This window comes from Lathyrus oleraceus, chromosome 6, assembly GCF_024323335.1.
Source record: "Lathyrus oleraceus cultivar Zhongwan6 chromosome 6, CAAS_Psat_ZW6_1.0, whole genome shotgun sequence".
NCBI lineage: Eukaryota > Viridiplantae > Streptophyta > Magnoliopsida > Fabales > Fabaceae > Lathyrus > Lathyrus oleraceus.
In genome coordinates, this window is record NC_066584.1 from 289,599,894 (window position 1) to 289,606,869 (window position 6,976).

A 6,976-nucleotide genomic window follows, 5' to 3' on the forward strand; every position below is an offset into this window, starting at 1 on the left:
CTTGATTTTTGGAGTTATGGTGAAGTTTGTTTTATTCTTTATGATGTGAACATGTGCTATCACTTTGGTGTTATGCTGATGTTGTTCAATAATGATAGGTTATTGTTTTATATGCTCTTAGAGAATTTTCTTCATTATTTAACTCCTTTGTTTTCTTATTCTCTTCCTTTTATTTATACGCCCTTCATTATCTTGCCATCTTTTCTTTCCCTTATCATTTTCTTTGTTTGTTCTTGCGATGTTCTCATGTGTGTTCTTGGTAGGTAAATTTGACCCCTTTTCTTTTTCCCCAATCTTGCAATTAACAACAACTCTTACTAAAATATCTTTTGAGAACTTATAACCAACCAGTTTAAAATTGCGATCTCTTGGTCTACAGTCAAATGTTATACCACTGAGTTAAGGATCAAATGGTGGTATTACTATCCAATCAACCTACTCTAAACATTTTTGTCAAAGTTTTCTTCTATGATATTTCCCTATTTATTTACTTATTTACTATATAAAGTTTCCTCGTAAAATAATTTGAATATTTTTCATGATTACTTTCTTTTTGTTAGTACACAAGATGAAGAAGATGAATATCGAAGAAGAGAGATAAGAGAGAAAATTGAAATACAAACTTCTGCTACTCTTCTAAAACAGTTACATCAAATGGCTACGTAACTACACTAGTTTATATACACAAATAATAATGCCATGTAGGCAAAATGCTAACCTACACTAGCTAGGTTAAGCTTAACAAAATTAATACTACTACTATTGAATATGAATTACTTCTAATATCATCCCTTAATTCATATTCAACTAATCAAAGCTAAAAACACAAATTTCATCCTTCAAGTGGAGAAATTGACCAGTCTTGATCGCTTTCGTCAGAACATCTGCCAGCTGCTTCTGGGTGGCTACAGAGCATAACTTCTAGCACTCCATTCCCTGATCCAAACCAAATCGTTACACCCCTATTTACCCCCTCTTGATTTTTCCATAGTCTTGCAACTCACAATAATTCTCTATAAAATATCTTGACAACTTATTAGAAAAGGGCGCAACCGAGTTCGAACAAGTGACCTCTTAATCTGCAATCAAATGCTCTACCACTGAGCTATGGACCCAATGATGATGCTTTTCCAAATAAAGAAACAACATTAAGATATATTCACATAAGTTTTTATTTCTTAAATTTGATTAGAGTCTGGTCACTGTTACGCTGATATGATGTATGTTTCTCCCTACTTATTTGATTATTTTCAATTATTTTGACATTATTTTTCTAATTGTATGGATTAATGAGGAAACACATATTTGTTTTGGTTTATGTTAACTTTGTTACACTATATATATTTATCTAACGAATTGATTACATATTTAGTTTTTTAAAATTCAATTATAGATTATGTCACATTGTATAAGTTGATGAAGAAATGAAGATTATGGTAGCAAATGAGTGACTATAAGATTGTAAAAGTTATTATTAAGATTTGTAAATGGTTGTTGAAACTCAAATTCGGAAGTAAATATGAATGCTTTATTATTTTGTAATTTACATTTTCTGCTTGATTTTTGGAGTTATGGTGAAGTTTGTTTTATTCTTTATGATGTGAACATGTGCTATCACTTTGGTGTTATGCTGATGTTGTTCAATAATGATAGGTTATTATTTTATATGCTCTTACAGAATTTTCCTCATTATTTAACTCCTTTGTTTTCTTATTCTCTTCCTTTTATTTATACGCCCTTCATTATCTTGCCATCTTTTCTTTCCCTTATCCTTTTCTTTGTTTGTTCTTGCGATGTTCTCATGTGTGTTCTTGGTAGGTAAATTTGACCCCTTTTCTTTTTCCCCAATCTTGCAATAAACATCAATTCTTACTAAAATATCTTTTGAGAACTTATAAAAAAAGGACCCAACCAATTTAAAATTGCGATCTCTTGGTCTACAGTCAAATGTTATACCACTGAGTTAAGGATCAAATGGTGGTATTACTATCCAATTAACCTACTCTTAACATTTCTGTCAAAGTTTTCTTCTATGATATTTCCCTATTTATTTACTTATTTACTATATAAACTTTCCTCGTAAAATAATTTGAATATTTTTCATGATTACTTTCTTTTTGTTGGTACACAAGATGAAGAAGATGAATATCGAAGAAGAGAGATAAGAGAGAAAATTGAAATACAAACTTCTGCTACTCTTCTAAAACAGTTACATCAAATGGCTACGTAACTAGACTAGTTTATATACACAAATAATAATGCCATATAGGCAAAATGCTAACCTGCACTAGCTAGGTAAAGCTTAACAAAATTAATACTACTACTATTGAATATGAATTACTTCTAATACCATCCCTTAATTCATATTCAACTAATCAAAGCTAACAACACAAATTTCATCCCTCAAGTGGAGAAATTGACGTGTCTTGATCGCTTTCGTCAGAACATCTGCCAGCTGCTTCTGGGTGGCTACAAATCATAACTTCTAGCACTCTATTCCCTTCTGGGTGGCTACAAAGCATAACTTCTAGCACTCCATTCCCTGATCCAAACCAAATCGTTACACCCCTATTTACCCCCTCTTGATTTTTCCATAGTCTTGCAACTCACAATAATTCTCAATAAAATATCTTGACAACTTATTAAAAAAAGGGCTCAAACGGGTTCAAACCAATGACCTCTTGATCTGCAGTCAAATGCTCTACCACTGAGCTATGGACTCAATGATGATGCTTTTCCAAATAAAGAAACAACATTAAGATATATTCACATAAGTTTTTATTTCTTATATTTGATTTGAGTCTGGTCACTGTTACGCTGATATGATGTATGTTTCTCCCTATTTATTTGATTATTTTCAATTATTTTGACATTATTTTTCTAATTGTATGGATTAATGAGGAAACACATATTTGTTTTGGTTTATGTTAACTTTGTTACACTATATATATTTTTCTAATGAATTGATTACATATTTAGTTTTTTAGAATTCAATTATAGGTTATGTCACATTGTATAAGTTGATGAAGAAATGAAGATTATGGTAGCAAATGAGTGACTAAAAGATTCTAAAAGTTATTATTAAGATTTGTAAATGGTTGTTGAAACTCAAATTCGGAAGTAAATATGAATGCTTTATTATTTTGTAATTTACATTTTCTGCTAGATTTTTGGAGTTATGGTGAAGTTTGTTTAATTCTTTATGAAGTGAACACGTGCTATCACTTTGGTGTTATGCTGATGTTGTTCAATAATGATAGGTTATTATTTTATATGCTCTTAGAGAATTTTCTTCATTATTTAACTCCTTTGTTTTCTTATTCTCTTCCTTTTATTTATACGCCCTCCATTATCTTGCCATCTTTTCTTTCCCTTATCCTTTTCTTTGTTTGTTCTTGCGATGTTCTCATGTGTGTTCTTGGAAGGTAAGTTTGACCCCTTTTCTTTTCCCCCAATCTTGCAATTAACATCAATTCTTACTAAAATATCTTTTGAGAATATATATAAAAAAGACCCAACCAGTTGAAAATTGCGATCTCTTGATCTATAGTCAAATGTTATATAACTGAGTTAAGGATCAAATGGTTGTATTATTATCCAATCAACCTACTCTTAACATTTTTGTCAAAGTTTTCTTCTACGATATTTCCCTATTTATTTACTTATTTACTATATAAACTTTCCTCGTAAAATAATTTGAATATTTTTCATGATTACTTTCTTTTTGTTGGTACACAAGATGAAGAAGATGAATATCGAAGAAGAGAGATAAGAGACAAAATTGAAATACAAACTTCTGCTACTCTTCTAAAACAGTTACATCAAATGGCTACGTAACTACACTAGTTTATATACACAAATAATAATGCCATGTATGCAAAATGCTAACCTACACTAGCTAGGTTAAGCTTAACAAAATTAATACTACTACTATTGAATATGAATTACTTCTAATACCATCCCTTAATTCATATTCAACTAATCAAAGCTAACAACACAAATTTCATCCCTCAAGTGGAGAAATTGACGAGTCTTAATCGCTTTCGTCAGAACATCTGCCAGCTGCTTCTGGGTGGCTACAGAGCATAACTTCTAGCACTCCATTCCCTGATCCAAACCAAATCGTTACACCCCTATTTACCCCCTCTTGATTTTTCCATAGTCTTGCAACTCACAATAATTCTCTATAAAATATCTTGACAACTTATTAGAAAAGGGCGCAACCGAGTTCGAACAAGTGATCTCTTAATCTGCAATCAAATGCTCTACCACTGAGCTATGGACCCAATGATGATGCTTTTCCAAATAAAGAAACAACATTAAGATATATTCACATAAGTTTTTATTTCTTAAATTTGATTAGAGTCTGGTCACTGTTACGCTGATATGATGTATGTTTCTCCCTACTTATTCGATTATTTTCAATTATTTTGACATTATTTTTCTAATTGTATGGATTAATGAGGAAACACATATTTGTTTTGGTTTATGTTAACTTTGTTACACTATATATATTTATCTAACGAATTGATTACATATTTAGTTTTTTAAAATTCAATTATAGATTATGTCACATTGTATAAGTTGATGAAGAAATGAAGATTATGGTAGCAAATGAGTGACTATAAGATTGTAAAAGTTATTATTAAGATTTGTAAATGGTTGTTGAAACTCAAATTCGGAAGTAAATATGAATGCTTTATTATTTTGTAATTTACATTTTCTGCTTGATTTTTGGAGTTATGGTGAAGTTTGTTTTATTCTTTATGATGTGAACATGTGCTATCACTTTGGTGTTATGCTGATGTTGTTCAATAATGATAGGTTATTATTTTATATGCTCTTACAGAATTTTCCTCATTATTTAACTCCTTTGTTTTCTTATTCTCTTCCTTTTATTTATACGCCCTTCATTATCTTGCCATCTTTTCTTTCCCTTATCCTTTTCTTTGTTTGTTCTTGCGATGTTCTCATGTGTGTTCTTGGTAGGTAAATTTGACCCCTTTTCTTTTTCCCCAATCTTGCAATTAACATCAATTCTTACTAAAATATCTTTTGAGAACTTATAAAAAAAGGACCCAACCAGTTTAAAATTGCGATCTCTTGGTCAACAGTCAAATGTTATACCACTGAGTTAAGGATCAAATGGTGGTATTATTATCCAGTCAACCTACTCTTAACATTTTTGTCAAAGTTTTCTTCTATGATATTTCCCTATTTATTTACTTATTTACTATATAAACTTTCCTCGTAAAATAATTTGAATATTTTTCATGATTACTTTCTTTTTGTTGGTACACAAGATGAAGAAGATGAATATCGAAGAAGAGAGATAAGAGAGAAAATTGAAATACAAACTTCTGCTACTCTTCTAAAACAGTTACATCAAATGGCTACGTAACTACACTAGTTTATATACACAAATAATATTGCCATGTATGCAAAATGCTAACCTGCACTAGCTAGGTTAAGCTTAACAAAATTAATACTACTACTATTGAATATGAATTACTTCTAATACCATCCCTTAATTCATATTCAACTAATCAAAGCTAACAACACAAATTTCATCCCTCAAGTGGAGAAATTGACGAGTCTTGATCGCTTTCGTCAGAACATCTGCCAGCTGCTTCTGGGTGGCTACAGAGCATAACTTCTAGCACTCCGTTCCCTGATCCAAACCAAATCGTTACACCCCTATTTACCCCCTCTTGTTTTTTCCATAGTCTTGCAACTCAAAATAATTCTCTATAAAATATCTTGACAACTTATTAAAAAAAGGCCCAACCGGGTTCGAACCGGTGACCTCTTGATCTGCAGTCAAATGCTCTACCACTGAGCTATGGACCCAATGATGATGTTTTTCCAAATAAAGAAACAACATTAAGATATATTCACATAAGTTTTTATTTCTTAAATTTGATTAGAGTCTGGTCACTGTTACGCTGATATGATGTATGTTTCTCCCTATTTATTTGATTATTTTGAATTATTTTGACATTATTTTTCTAATTGTATGGATTAATGAGGAAACACATATTTGTTTTGGTTTATGTTAATGATCGGTCACCATTTCCATTGAATTCCCGCCGCTAATCTGACATATTTTCATCACCTTGGTAAGATTTATGTTTGTTCTTAGTTGCATTTGAGTCAATTAGCATGTTTTGTTGGTATGGTAGTGCATTACATTCGATTATGAGTTTATGTCAAAAAGATCTCGTTTATGCTTCGTTTGGTAGTGTCATTGTTACAGGTTTAAAAGCAAGAATGGTGAAGTTCTGGACACTCTGAAGGATAAAAATATGCAAAAACAACAGGTCAACACGGGCACCCGTGTGCCACAACACTGCCCGTGTTGTTGATCAAGCAGAGCAGAGAGGGAGCAAAAAATAGAGATCAACACGGCCACCTGTATGCCACCACACGGCCGTGTTGATTAAATTAGTGCATTAACACGGGCACCCGTAAGTAGGGACACGGCCCGTGTTGTTACCACTGTAACTTATGCTGAAAATAATTAATGTTGAAGAACAACACGGCCACCCGTGTGCCACCACACGGCCGTGTTGATTGAACGCAGCTTGGAAAACCTAATTTTTGCTGTGTGAACCGATTCTGCTCATTAAGGGTAGTTTGGACCTTTAGCTTGGAAGAGAGTGATCAGAAGCTATAAGAAGGCTTGGAAGAGAAAGAAGAGAGGACCTTTTTACAGACGAACGAAAGCATTGCATTGGAGAAGATAGCGAATATGACAGATTTGAAGACGGCGAGATTCAAGGGTATCAACCATTGAAGATCAAACTCTCCTAATTCTTTGTAATGTCTAATCTTTACTTTATGAGTTCTTTAAGTACTATGAGAGGCTAAACCCCCTGATGCTAGGGGGGTGGTCCTGATGTTATCGCATGTTATGAATTTGAACAAATGATTTCTTGATTACTATGTTACGTATTTCAATTCAATTGTGTGATGT

The 6,976-nt window shown here is 32.1% G+C and overlaps 1 non-coding gene across 1 annotated transcript; it reads right to left on the reverse strand.

Moving 5' to 3' along the window:
- Window positions 1-5,778: 5,778 nt before the first annotated feature.
- Window positions 5,779-5,850, reverse strand: TRNAC-GCA (transfer RNA cysteine (anticodon GCA)). Its single transcript has one exon. It is a non-coding gene; the product is annotated as a tRNA-Cys (tRNA).
- Between the last annotated feature and the right edge of the window lie 1,126 nt (window positions 5,851-6,976).